Raw genomic sequence first — 15,517 nt, 5'->3', positions numbered from 1 at the left:
TTCCTACAAACTTATGTAGTATTCAATGCATCATACATGTGGAGTTCAGAAATCAAACATCAGCTTGTACTGTGTTGCACTTTTATGTGTGATAAGATGAAACTTTATTCACTGCATGTTTTCATTTCCGGTCACCAGTCCCCAAGTATAGAAAGGTTGAAAACAAACAAAAAAAGGGTTGAAAACCACTGGTATCACCTATTGCTCCTAGGCTACAAAACTGTACAGCATGTTACTGTTAAGAACATAAGATTCCATCAAGCACAAGAGAAAATGCTGCAACCAAGAGACACAGTAAACATGAGATGTACAAGGCTGCTATTGATGTAACATGGCATACAGTTTTACCACAAACTTTTTTATAAGTAGAAAAAATAACAATAAAAATATAGTACAGTGGTACCTTGCAATACGAACAGACCAACATACTAATTTTTTAAGATATGAGCTGCGACTCGGTTCATATTTTTGTTCGAGATCCGAGCAAAACTCTGAGATACAAGTCGTGATTCAGGAAGCTGCCGCTAGTTGGCACGTTGGCACACGGGTCCAGTATCGGCAGCTTGATATACGAGTTGACTGACTTACAAGCTCAGTTACAGAACAAATTAAATTCATATATCAAGGTATCACAGTTATATAAATAATACACAAATCGGTAATAGTCATTTACTACCATTATCAGTCAAGTAATATGTACTGAACATAACTATACATGCTATACTTTTAGACAACTACAGAGCACTCAAGTTTGTTTACGCCAGCATCACTACACACAAATGAGTAAATACACTATGATATTAGGACAACTATGACATCACTAGGTGATAGGAAGTTTTCAGCTCCACTATAATCTTACAGAACCACTGCTGTTTTTAAGGTCCATCACTGACCAAAATGCCACTTATGTGGTGCATGACTAGATCTTCAACTTTCGAAAAAGAGCCTAATAATAAATATTAAGTTTTGAGGGCCATACTGTCTGTTCCAACTTCTCAATTCTGCTGTTTTAGCAAAAAAGCAGCCATAGATCATATATAAATAAATACGTAAGGCTGTATTCCAATAAAACTTTATTTATAGACTTTAAAATATAAACCTTACATAACTTTTATGTAATAAAATTATTTTTTTCAACTTTTTAAAAATTATTTTTCCTTATTTATTCATTTTATAGGAGAGAGAGAAAGAGAGAGAGAAGGGGGGCAGGAGCAGGAAGCATCAACTCCCGTATGTGCCTTGAGCAGGCAAGCCCAGGGTTTCGAACCGGCGACCTCAGCAGTCCAGGTCGACGCTTTATCCACTGTGCCACCACAGGTCAGGCTATTTTTCAACTTTTAAAAATGTAAAAACTTGCCCTGGCCGGTTGGCTCAGCAGTAGAGCATCGGCCTAGCGTGCGGAGGACCCGGGTTCGATTCCCGGCCAGGGCACACAGGAGAAGCTCCCGTTTGCTTCTCCACCCCTCCGCCGCGCTTTCCCTCTCTGTCTCTCTCTTCCCCTCCCGCAGCCGAGGCTCCATTGGAGCAAAGATGGCCCGGGCGCTGGGGATGGCTCTGTGGCCTCTGCCCCAGGCGCTGGAGTGGCTCTGGTCGCAACATGGCGACGCCCAGGATGGGCAGAGCATCGCCCCCTGGTGGGCAGAGCCTCGCCCCTGGTGGGCGTGCCGGGTGGATCCCGGTCGGGCGCATGCGGGAGTCTGTCTGTCTCTCCCTGTTTCCAGCTTCAGAAAAATGAAAAAAATAAATAAATAAAAATAAAAAATAAAAAATAAAAAAATAAAAATGTAAAAACTTAGTTCACATAGAAATAACAACATAAACTAATACAGAAATGTAAAGTATGGCACAGAGAATATAGTAAATAATATTACAATAACTACGAATGGTGTCATGTAGGTACTTGAAATATCAAGGATATCACTATGTAAAGTATATAATTAACCATTATGCTGTACACCTGAAACTGATACAAAATAGTGTTGAATGTGAACTAGTTGAAAAATAAAAATTTTTTTAAAGGAATGACAACCTAATTTGTGGTAACCAGTGTAAAAAAATAGGACCCCTTGTTAAAAAATTTAGAATTTCATTAAACCCAGCACAGGGCTTCATAAGAGTGGGGACCACATTGACTGTACAAATTATATAAAATACTCAGAATGATCCTAGTATATGTGAAGCACTTCCTAAGTGTCAGCTAGCATTATATTTAACAACTAAACAATATTGTACTTAGCCAACATACTACTTGCACAAATTTTCCTATATATATATAAGCAGTGTGATAAATATCTTTGCTCATATAACTGTGCAGTTTTCCTATTATACCTTAGAAGAAATTTCTATATATGAAAATGCTGAAACAAAGTAGAAGTATTTTTAAATTCTAAGATATTTTACTACTTTGTCCTTTGAAAAAGCTATTAGCAAACCATACTCTTTCCAACAGTATGACTGTTTCCCTAAAGCTTTCCCAACAATGGGAACTCTTAAAATTGCCACTTTGAGGAAGTAGCTCCCTTTAGCTTTAAATATTTAATCTTATTGTATCTTAACAACTTTATGATTTCCTAGGCACTTTTGGACACAGTGTATAGCAGATCGTACTTTCCAAAGATGCCCACACATGGTCTTCTGCAACATGACCTTGCCTTAACCATTAATATGCAGAGTCTAGGCCTGACCTGTGGTGGCGCAGTGGATAAAGCGTGAACCTGAAATGCTCAAGTTGCCAATTTGAAACCCTGGGCTTGCCGGGTCAAGGCACATGTGGATGTTGAGGCTTCCTGCTCCTCCCTCCTTTCTCTCTCCTCTTTCTCAATCCTCTCTAAAAATGAATAAATTAAAAAGTAAAATAAAAGAATTAAAAAGATGCAGTCTATTTTTCTACCCCTTTGAATCTGAGTGACCCCTGCAACTGCTCTATCACAATACATTAGAAATAATGTGCCTGCTCCAAGCTTAGCCCTTAAATGCCTGGTAGCTTCTACTTCCTGTCTCTTAAAAATGAGTTGCCACATGAGTGTAACTACCCTAACACTAAAACACTGTGGGAAGCCTGAGACACCTGGAGAAGCCCAGAAAGATGACATGCCATGTGAAGAAAGGAGAGGAAGACCAAGGAGCACCAGAATATCAGACGTGTGAATGAACAAGTCATGAGTGACTCTTTCAGTCTCAGCACCCAATTGTCATAACTTGGATCAGAGATTAACCATCCAGCCAAGACCTTCCCAGACTCCTGATCCCCCAATCATGAGCAAAATAAAATGGTTTTTAAATTTTTTTAATTAATTTTTTTTGAGGAGGAGAGAAACATCAATTTGTTGTTCCACTTATTTATGCATTCATGCAACCTTGGCATGTTGGAACAATGCTCTACCAACCGTGCTACCAGGGCCAGGGTAAAATGGTTATTTAAAGTGACTAAATTTTAGATTGGTTTGTTACAGAGCAATAGATAATCTGAACATGATTTAAAGTAAACACTGATAAAAATTTTAAGATTACATATCTCCAAATCAATGCATACTTCAAAGGTTACCTTAGAAAACCACTATTTCAATAACTTTGGAATTGCTAAAGCATCTTAAAAGCAATTATTTCATAATCACTTAAGGAGCCTTTGTTACGTTTTATTTTTCAACTCTCTTGCTGTTGAGAGACATTAGTTTAAAAAAGACTATTAGATTTTCTAAGTAGACAATCAACTGAAACTTAAGGGTTTATCAAGGTGACAAAATGAGCCTGACCAGGCGGTGGCACAGTGGATAAGAGGATCAAACTGGGGCATGGAGAACCCAGGTTCGAAACCACGAGGTCACCAGCTTGAGCATGAGGTTGCCAGCTTGAGCATGAAATCATAGACATGACCCTATGGTCACTGGCTCAAGCCCAAAGGTTGCTAGCTTGAAGCTCAAGGTCGCTGGCTCAAGCAGGGGTCACTTACTCCGCTGTAGCCCTCCAATTAAGGCATATATGAAAAAGCATCAATGAACAACTGAGGTCCCGCAACAAAGAACTGATGCTTCTCATCTCTCTCTTCCTATCTGTCCCTACCTGTCCCTCTCTCTCTGTCAAAAAAAAAGATGACAGAATGAGACTTTAATTTTTCTATACAACTACAAGTATTAATAATTATAATTATATATAAATATAATTATAATTCTCTGAATAGTTCAGTTTGTGAAATTAAATATACTACTTCCTTAGAAACCTCATATATAAATATTCTGGTAGCCTAGAAACAGGCTAGTCATGGAATCTCAAGAATGATGACAGCTACCAAATAGGACCTAAAGAGATTTTGGTTTGACTCCATTACAGGTAAGTCCTCACTTAGCATGTTCAGTAGGTTCTTGGAAACTACAAACTTAAATGAAATGTATAACAAAACCAATTTTACCATAAGCTAATTAATATAAACAAGAGTTAAGTTCCTACAGCATATTTTTGGTCACAACATCATCGAACTTCTAAATAAAGACTCAAAACACTTCTAATATTAACCACTGAAATAAATGTGAGCTATACATACATTTAAGAAAGATGAATAACCAGGGTGATCACTTCATAAGTTATATAAATGTCTAATTATGGGGTTGTACACCTGAAACTAATATAATACTGTCTGTCAGCTGTAATTTCTTTTTTTTTTAAGATTTTATTTACTAATTTTAGGGAGAGAAAAGAGAAAAGGGGGTAGGGGCAGGAAGCATCAACTCATAGTTGTTGCTTCTTATATGAGCCTTGACTGGGCAAGCCCAGGGTTTCGAACCAGTGACCTCAGCACTCCAGCTTGACACTTTATCACTGTGCCATCGCAGGTCAGGCTGTCCACTGTAATTTAAATATTTAAAAAGAGCCCTCACAGATGTCTCCAATGGTTGGCGCACTGTCCCAAATTGCAGTAGTTCCCCAGTCAGGGCACATGCACGAACAGACCGATGTTCCTGTCTTCCCCCAACCCTTGCTCTAAAATCAATAATTTTTTTTAATTAATTTTTTTTAAATAAAGATGAATAAAAACAAGTAATAGCATTATTTTCCAACCTGCTTATTCCAGGTCAGGGTAACAGATGGCCAGACCTTTCCCAACATCTCAGGTCACAGGGCAGGAACAACCCTGGAGAGGAAGCCCTTCTATTGCAGGGCAGACACACCCACTCAGACTGCGACAACTGAGACACGCAAATTCACTTCACATGCACATCTTTGGCGCTAGAAAGAAACCAAAGTACCCAGAAAAAACCCACACAGACATGGGGAGAACATGCAAATTCCAAACTGACTGCAGCACCAAGAGGGAATCAATTCTTTTCCTCATGAACGTTATAACAAAACCATGTTAAATAAATCAGTGTTATTCTAATGTTATTCAAGGACATGCTGTAGTACACTGTGAAAAAAAAATTTTAAACAACCCTAGCAGTCATGTATTACTTACAGTTTTGCAATTCATCAATAAAACAACAAATATTCCTAAAATAAAAATTATACTGTTTTGTGAAAATGGAAATGAATGATTATTTTATGAAAGCAATTTTTGGCAATGAAAGCCTGTACCCAGCCCTGGCCGGATAGTTCAGTTGGTTAGAGCATCATCCTGAAGCAGCTGGTTCTATCCCCGGTCAGGGCACAGAAGTTCCTGTCTCTCTCCCTTCCTCTTTCTAAAATCAATAAAACAAACATTAAAAAAAAAATCTGTACCCAAACGACTGTGTGTGAGAAACTGCACTAAAAGTGAAAGAATGCAAAGACAATGGTGGTCTCTGTACCAGAGTTTATAATCTAAAAGAAAAGGATGGGATCATATCTGTTTGTAAGGTAAAATTACAAAAGGCTAAACAGAACTGCCAATTCTACTTAACAGCTCCACTTAGGCATCTACTAGTGTCTCAAAATTAAACAAGTACAAAAATAGAACTCTTAATTTTTAACAAAAACCTGTACTTTCTTGCCTTCCCATTATTAGTAAACAATACCTCCAACTGCTAAAGCTGAAAATGTTTTCTTTTTCCCTTCCCTATAAAAATCCAACAGCAATTCTTATTGATTCTACCACAAAAATTATCTCCACTCTCTTCCAAGTCATCTCTTGCCGGGTCTACCCTAATAAGCAGTTTCCCATAAAGGCTTCCTTAACTGGTCTCTCCCAGCCCTTCTCACTGCTCTACAGCCCTTTCTCCAAACAGTAGTAGTCAAAATATTTTTAACATAAGCCTTACATTTCTCACGACAGTACTGCTAAAAGCTTTCTCATGGCTTCCGATAGTACTAATCATAAAATCCAAATTTCTTACTATGAATGACTTATAAATAAAGCCTAACATGATCTATCTGGTCTACTCTGAATTTATCTCCTAGCATTCTTTCTCTTGCTCGCTCTGCTTCAGCCCGTATTGGCCTTCTTTTGGTTCCATGAAGATCAAGCTCCTTCCCACCTCAAAGCCTTTGATCTACAAGCCCCTCCCCCCACCTTGGGCACCAGTAATTAAACTTTGATTTATCAACAGCAAAACAAACAAATTTCATGGGATTCCTGATGGAAATGACACATTGTATCACCATCTATGAGTTTTCTTACCAAAACTGTTTAAATTGAATCTATCTAGAGGAAACAATTAGACAAATTCAGAATGTGAGATATTCTACAAGATAATTTTTCTACACTCATCAAAAAAGTAACAAGAGATTGTTAGTTATATTATCTATAATCCAGAAGAGTGGGGGAATAACACGTCAAAAACAGGAATAAACAACAAGTGTTATGCCATAAATCAGGGGTAAGGAACCTATGGTTCGCAAGCCAGATATTCTTTTGATGGCTGCATCTGGCTTGCAGACACATCTTTAATAAAAATAATAATAACGTTAAAAATATAAAACATTCTCATGTATTACAATCCATTCATTTCCTACCGCTCATGTTCATGGTTGCAGGTGGCTGGAGCCAATCACAGCTGTCCTCTGGGACAACACCAAATTTTTATTGGATAATGCCTAACGTACACGGGTCGTTGTATGGCTCTCACAGAATTACATTTTAAAATATGTGGCGTTCATGGCTCTCTCAGCCAAAAAGGTTCCCGACCCTTGCCATAAATGATGATGGGGCCCTAGCCAGTTGGTTCAGTGGTAGAGCCTCGGCCAGGTGTGTGGAAGTCCGGGATCAATTTCCCATCAGGTCACACAGGAGAAGCGCCCATCTGCTTCTCCACCCCTCCCCCTCTCACTTCCTCTTTCTCTCTCTCTCTCTCTTTTTCTTCTCCTCCCTTCCTGCAGCCATGGCTCAATTAGAGCAAGCTGGCCCTGAGCGCTGAAGATGGCTCCACTGACTCTGCCTCAGATGCTAAAAAATAGTTCTGGTTGCAACAGAGCAAGGGCCCCAAGTGGGCAGAGTTATCACCCCCTAGTGGGCTTGCTGGGTGGATCTAGGTCAGGGCACATGCGGGAGTCTGTCTCTACCTCCCCTCCTTTAACTAAAAAAAAAAAAGGTAAGATGTAAACTAATAACCATAGACTAGATCAGGGGTCCCCAAACTACGGCCCGCAGGCCACATGCGGCCCCCTGAGGCCATTTATCCGGCCCCCATCGCACTTCCGGAAGGGGCACCTCTTTCATTGGTGGTCAGTGAGAGGAGCATAGTTCCCATTGAAATACTGGTCAGTTTGTTGATTTAAATCTACTTGTTCTTTATTTTAAATGTTATATTTGTTCCCATTTTGTTTTTTTACTTTAAAATAAGTTATGTGCAGTGTACATAGGGATTTGTTCATAGTTTTTTTTATAGTCCGGCCCTCCAATGGTCTGAGGGACAGTGAACTGGCCCCCAGTGTAAAAAGTTTGGGGACCCCTGGGCTAGATCTTTGGCAATATTGCAATCTAGATGAGGTGAGACTCTGGGTTGCTGGAATGGGGTTGAATACATTTTGCATGTGGGACAGAGGTGAATCTTTGAGAGTCAGAGGGTACAATGTAGTAGACAGAAAAAGGGTCACCCAAAGATGTCCACATTCTAATCCCCAGAATTTGTGACTATGTTAGGTAAATTAAGGCAGCAAACTGAATTAAGGTTGAAAATTATCTGATCTTGAGACAGGAATATTATCCTTGGAATTATCTAGGTAGGCCGGTAAGTGAAAGAGGAAGACAGAATAGAGAGTGTCATAGTCATTGCTGGTTTTGAAAACAAAAGAGGGCTACAGCCATGGAATGTGAGCAGCCCTTGTAACTGAAGAAGGCAAAAAACAAAATTCTCCCCTGGACCTTCTCTATAAAAGAATGCAGTCCTTGCAATACCTTGATTTTAGCTGATTGAGATTTATGTTGAAACTCTGACCTCCAGAAGTATAAGATAATAATTCTATTGTTTAAGGCCACTAAATTTGGAATAATTTGTTACAGAAGCAGTAGGAAACTAATAAAACATTCCATGACTAGACTAAGATGATCATCTGCTACTCTACCTAAGAAAGGAAAGAGTGAACACTCTTTAAAGAAGACAACATCATCCAGAGCATTTCCAATTTTTCAGATATAATGTACAACATAAATCAAAAACTGGGCCCACCAGAGTGGCCTCTTTGACACGAAGGAGGTAGATAGTGGGTGGAGTGATTTGCTGGGGCAGTAAGGTCTCTTCCATGCACGGTGGTTTCATTGCTGTCTCTTTCTAGCTTGGGAGGGACCCTCCGAACCTATCTTTTGTCCCCATTTTTTCTTCATCTGGGGCATTCCTTCTGTAGAGCCGACTCAGACCAAGCCAGAAAAAAAAAAAGACAATCTCACACTAAGGAAAAGACTAGGAGGCAAGAGGAGGTTATTAGCAAATCTCGTCTCCCTAGCCAGGAAGCACCGAGTGTCTTCTTGGACGCCTAACTGAAAACTAGAAGTGTCGTTTTCGCTCTGATATGTAATGTGCCAAGTGCACTTGTATAGTAGAAAAATGGCCATGATCTAAGTCCCTTTCCGGAGTGGCGTCTGACCAGCTCGGCTACCCCTACCGGAGCACAGCTGCAGAACTCCTAAGGGGCTGAGGCTGGCCTGATAGGTATTGTCACAGGGTCACAGGATGCTTCTTTCCTCGTGACGCTGCAGCTTTAACTGCCTTAGCACCTCAGGACATTGGCATAAGCATAAAAATATCTTGTGTGCCAGCCGAAAAAAACCTACGTAGGTTAGGCTACCAAAAATATGAGATTATAAATAGGCAAACCACGTTTAAATTGGATGGAATATCAAATTAAAAGCCATTGCACATATTCTATTTAAAAAAAAAAACCTGGGTCCACCAAAAGAACTTTAAAAAAGAATTTTAAAAAACCAAATAAGATAGATCCAGATTTTCTAGATATTGATTTTTTAGATAAGGATGAAAAGTGTAATATTTGTGAAACTTCAGAAAAACATGCAAGAAACAGATAAAAAGTCAGCAATACTACCAAAGAACAAGAATCTATAAAAAAGAAAATCAAATGAAATTTCCAGAAGTAAAAAATACAGTTGAAGTATTCCAAAGATAGGTTTAATAGCAGTTTATACACAACAGAAAATGAGCTTAATAAATAGAAGTATAAGTCAATAAAAAATATTGTAATTTGCTACAAAGCATAACATTTCATGAAAGAAATGCAGGAAACAGCAAAAAACAACAAAAGGAGATAATAAAGTAAAGTAGAGGCAATAAAGAGTTAACAACCAGGAATTTTACAACTGATGAAAGATACTTTACAAACCCCATACTATCCTGAAGGAACTCTGCAAGTCCCAATCAGAATGAACACAACAGATACCACATCTACACATATCATATAGTAAAACTGTTTTAAACCACACCCAAAGAAAAAAATATCTTAAAAACAGGTAGAAGAAAAAAGATACATTATCTTCAATAAAGCAATAGTAATACTAACAAACTTCTAACAAATGATAAAGACATAGCCCTGGGTGGGTGGCTCAGTGGATGAAGTGTCCACCCAATACCACAGGTTGTGGGTTCGAGACCCCCAGTCAGGTCACGGCATATACAAGAGATCAATGAGTACACAACTAAATGGGCCAACTAAGTGAAATGAGTTGATGCTTCTCGCTCTTTCTCTTCCTCTCTCTCCCCACCGCTATTTTTTTTCGTTTAAGATTTTACTTATTCATTTTAGAAAGGAGAAAAAGAGAGAGAGAGAGAGAGAGAAAGAGAGAGAGGAGAGGAGAAGGAAGCATCAGCTTCCATACGTGCCTTGACCAGGCAAGCCCAGGGTTTTGAACCAGTGACCTCAGCGTTCTAGGTCAACACTTTATGCACTGCGCCACCACAGGTCAGACTCCCCACCACTATTAATGGAAAAAAATATTTAATGATAAAAACATAAAAAATAAACAAAAGGCAATGAAATAACATTGTACTTTAAAAAAACACCTACTATTCTATATGCTTTGGAAAAATAGCCTTCAAACATCAAAGAAAAACAAAGGTATTTTCAGACAAAAACTGAGATGGCTCACTTAGACATTACATAAGCCAGTGGTTCTCAAAGTGTATGCCAGGCACACTGGTGCACCCTAGAAGATTTCCAGGTGCGCCCTATGGTATTCCAGAGAAATATGTGCCTGTTGCAGACCAAAAAACCAACAGGGTTTTTGGAGTTTAATTTTTGGGGGACAGAGGTGTGGGGAACTGGCTGTAAGCTAACAGTCTGCCCAACCCCCCACCTCATTTGCCTAATTAAGTTGCAAAAGGCTGTTAAGCTGTGGTGCTGGATTGTTTACACTATCCCCCATGTTCCCTGGAAAGACTGGAGGCAAGTTTCTTCTATCCTTTGTTCGGTGTAAAGTTAAGATTTGCTAATGGCCTCACTTTGCCCTATAAATAAAGCAAGATACAGTTCTTGGGCTGCTTTGTTCTTGCCAGCAGCAATTACAGGGCCCTCCCGAGCCCATATTTTCTTAATTCCACACCGTTCCCACTCGGGACCTGGAAATTACTAGCTGCTCTGGTTCGCAGCATGTGCCCAGATATAAAAATTAATATAGTTACTCTGCCCTGGCCGGTTGGCTCAGCGGTAGAGCGTCGGCCTAGCGTGCAGAGGACCCAGGTTCGATTCCGGCCAGGGCACACAGGAGAAGCACCCATTTGCTTCTCCACCCCTCCGCCGCGCTTTCCTCTCTGTCTCTCTCCTCCCCTCCCGCAGCCGAGGCTCCATTGGAGCAAAGATGGCCCGGGCGCTGGGGATGGCTCTGTGGCCTCTGCCTCAGGCGCTAGAGTGGCTCTGGTCGCAACATGGCGACGCCCAGGATGGGCAGAGCATCGCCCCCTGGTGGGCAGAGCATCGCCCCTGGTGGGCGTGCCGGGTGGATCCTGGTCGGGCGCATGCGGGAGTCTGTCTGACTGTCTCTCCCTGTTTCCAGCTTCAGAAAAATGAAAATAAATAAATAAATAAAAATAAAAAAAAATAAAAAATAAAAAAAATATATAGTTACTCTATTAGACCATTTCATAATGGAAATACCACTTTTTGTTAACACATAATTATATTTATTATTAACACATCATTATATTATTTTTAGATAAACAACGCAAATAAAATAGATTTCTCAAAAAGAAGCATGATATTGAAGAACTCGATTCTGAAAGTGAGCAAAAGTTAAGTGTAAAAAAATAGGACTTGAAGGCTGACTGGCAGAATTTAATTTATAGCGTTTTCCATCACTTAACACTGATTGCATTAGAAACCCATTCATGGAAGCTTCAAGTGATTTTGGTTTAACATTAACAGAAGAAGAACTGGCAGCTATATCCACTGATCATGGATTGATGATTAAACATAAGGAATTATCTCTTGAAGCCTTTTGGATTTCTATAAAAGAAGAATATGTGGCAATATCTAAAAAAGCTTTGAACATTTTACTACAATTTTCAACATCCTACTTATGTGAATTTGGATTTTCTACTCTCAAGACAATTAAGAGTGAAAAGAGAGAAATTCTTCAATGTATTGACGAGGAAATGAGAGTTTGCCTTTCAAATATATGCCCAAACATTGAAGAAATCGCTAGGACACATCAGGCTCATGTTTCTCATAAACACAAGAATGAAAAAACAACACATTCGCACCAGGACCTGCCAAATTTACTAAATCTTACTAAGAATGTATCTATATATATAAAAACGTTTTTGTTGTTTTTTTATTTTATTTTTTTAATTTTATTTATTTATTTTTACAGTGACAGAGAGAGAGACAGATAGGGACAGACAGACAGGAATGGAGAGAGATGAGAAACATCAATTATCAGGTTTTTTTTCATTGTGACACCTTAGTTGTTCATTGATTGCTCTCTCATATGTGTCTTGACCATGGGCCTTCAGCAGACCGAGTAACCCCTTGCTTGAGGTGAGCCTTGCTCAAACCAGATGTTTTTTTATTTTTTAACCACAGTTTTACGAATTCTAAAAAGCATAACAAAAAATGTAAGAAAATTTTTTTAATGTCAGAATTTGATTTTGTCATATTTATTTCATTTAATTATCATAAAAGTATGCTTGGACTTTATTTTCTTTAATATTTGACTTATTATAACATATTTCTCAGATATTTGTATATAGTGCACCTACAATTATTTGTAAGATTTTAAATGTGTCCCAACTTCAGCCCTGGCCAGTTGGCTCAGTGGTAGAGCATCGGCCTGGCGTACAGAAGTCCCGGGTTTGATTCCCGGCCAGGGCACACAGGAGAAGCGCCCATCTGCTTCTCCACCCCTCCCCCTCTCCTTCCTCTCTGTCTCTCTCTTCCCCTCCCACAGCGAGGCTCCATTGGAGCAAAGATGGCCCGGGCGCTGGGGATGGCTCCTTGGCCTCTGCCCCAGGTGCTAGAGTGGCTCTGGTCGCAACAGAGCAACACCCCAGAGGGGCAGAGCATCACTCCCTGTTGGGCAGAGCGTCGCCCCCTGGTGGGTGTGCCGGGTGGATCCCGGTCAGGCGCATGCGGGAGTCTGTCTGACTGTCTCTCCCCGTTTCCAGCTTCAGAAAAAAAAAAAAAAAAGAATGTGCCCCAACTTCAAAAAGTTTGAGAATCACTGACATAAGCCCTTAAAGAAAAAACAAACCTGACCTGTGGTGGCGCAGTGGATAAAGCATCAACTTGGAATGCTGAGGTCACCAGTTCAAAACCCTGGGCTTGCCTGGTCCAAGGCACATGGGAGTTGATGCTTCCTGCTCCTCCCTCCTTCCCTTTTTTTCTTCCTTTCTCCCCTCTCAAAATGAATAAATAAATTTACATATATATATGTGTGTGTGTGTGTGTGTGTATATATATATATATATATAAAACAAAGTATGTTTTCAAATTAAAAGATAAATGTGCAGGAAGTTATCTTATCTTGTCTTACCCATATAAAACCATTACCTAATAAAATCTACTACCTTTATTATTATATTAGCTTATGCTTTTACTTAAAATTCCAAAGAAATGGTTTTTTAACTTACTGTATTTTTTGCTCCATAAGTCACACTTTTTTTCCCCAAAAGTGGAGGGGGAAATGCCCCTGAGTTTGATGGAGCAAAAAATTCAGTATTTTATTTAATATAATTTTAACACACTATTTGGTTCAGAATATTTTTTTCTTACTTTCCTCTTTAAAAGCCCAGGTGTGTCTTATGGTCAGGTGTGTCTTATGGAGCAAAAAATACAGTATTATAAAACTTCTCAATGAGCAGAAAACTGAAAATTAAATTTTAAAAAAAAGTATATCAACACACTAAAAACCATTTTTTAAAAATCAGCAAAAACATTTATGTTTATTTAAAAATGAGGCCCTAGCTGGTTTGCTCAGTGGTACAGCATCAGCCCAGCATGTGGATATCCGAGTTCAATTCCCAGTTAGGGCACACAGAAGAAGCAACCATCTGCTTCTCCACCCCGCCCCCTTCTCTCTCTTTCTCGCTCTCTCTCTCTCTCTTCTCCTCCCACAGTCATGGCTTGACTGGTTCAAGCGCATGGCCCTAGAGCTGAGGATGGCTCCATGGAGCCTCTTCCTCAGGCACTAAAAATAGCTTAGTTGTGAGCATAACCCCAGATGGTCAGACCATTGGCCACAGAGGGGGATTGCTGGGTGGATCCCGGACAGGAAGCATGCAGAATTCTGTCTCACTATCTCTCCTCCTCTCACTTGGAAAAGAAGAAAGAAAAGAAAATGAACACCTTTCTGGCTAGAACAGCAAAAATGAAAATGGTTAATCTCATCAACTCTAATTTCATGGGCCAATAAAAAAAATATACACTCTCTGCTCATACCTTGTCTACACATGACCATAAAATATATATAAAGTTAAATCCTTGATATTAATCATCCTAATGCCCACTCTCTAATGCCTGCCTTGAATTAAGCTGTTTTATTATATTTTATACTTCAATACTGAACTATACATTTTTAAGCAGTGGAGAATATCACAGTTAAATTTGAATATGTCTGTAGCATCACAGAAAATTAAAATGTTAAAGGGAAAAAATGACCATACTCAATAAAGAATCCTGATTTACTTCAGGTACAAATTACTATAAGATTATATAATGAAGTCAATGCCTTCTGTGGGAACTTGATCTCTGAAATAGGAATATATTCCTCTTCATATTCAATATATTCATTTACCTCAATGTTTATAAATATTTACCTCACATTACTTCTCACCTGTCTAACCTCCAGACTGCTCTAGATACAATTCAATGGACACAGACTTTATGTAATCTCAAAGAAACCTATGTATTTCCTCACAGTAGTTTTCTTCTGTGACCTCTCAGTTCACCTATCCCCTTTTCTGACATCATTTCAGATTCAAATCTTAAAGGTACTGTGTCCTAATTTGGGTTTTGTTTTCCTCCTATTCTTTTGCTTACTCTACCTTCTTAAATACTCTAAACATAAAATCTATACATGGCTCTTTTGTAAAATCTTTATTGATCTACAAAGCTGATTGAAGTTTGTCCATCTACTTTCACTATATCATCATCCACAACACTGATGACTTTCATTTGACCAAGTAACATACTGATTCCTTCATGCATTCTAGATGCTTCCAACCAACAGTTTATTTCCGCATGGGAAGACCAACACCACACTAAAACATCCAATCTACTCTTCAAGAATACAAAAAAAAGAAGGGGAAATAGCATCACTAAGTGGGAAAATGAAAGGCATTATGACTTCTCAATAATGCAATCTTGTTCTCATTCATTGAGCCTGAGAAAAAAATAAGAAACCTCCCAAGGTCTCAAAACCAGTAACTGGAAAAGACAGAAGTCAAACAGGTAATCTTCCTCAAGAGGCCACATACTTAGTCTATATTCACTACCCTAAAAGACTACTCTACTGTATAAATTATGCTTTGCCTAACAACAACACAGAAACTCCCAGTTAAACATCACACATTGAATTACACCTACAGTATTTATCTCTATTTCCTTCAGAACTCTCAATTAAAAAAAAAAAAAAAAAAAAAAAGGGAAGGAGTGCTAATCCACAAGGACA

The 15,517-nt window shown here is 39.0% G+C and overlaps 1 protein-coding gene across 3 annotated transcripts in view; it reads right to left on the bottom strand.

The window, feature by feature from the left end:
• The window catches only part of ACAP2 (ArfGAP with coiled-coil, ankyrin repeat and PH domains 2), a 206,237-nt gene that overhangs the window by 181,223 nt on the left and 9,497 nt on the right, over positions 1–15,517 (bottom strand). The gene's annotated exons all lie outside the window — the stretch shown is intronic.

The sequence above is a fragment of the Saccopteryx bilineata genome, chromosome 8 (genome assembly GCF_036850765.1).
Source record: "Saccopteryx bilineata isolate mSacBil1 chromosome 8, mSacBil1_pri_phased_curated, whole genome shotgun sequence".
Lineage (NCBI taxonomy): Eukaryota > Metazoa > Chordata > Mammalia > Chiroptera > Emballonuridae > Saccopteryx > Saccopteryx bilineata.
Note: the sequence above shows the minus strand (reverse complement) of the source record. Positions and strands in the feature narration are given on the sequence as shown.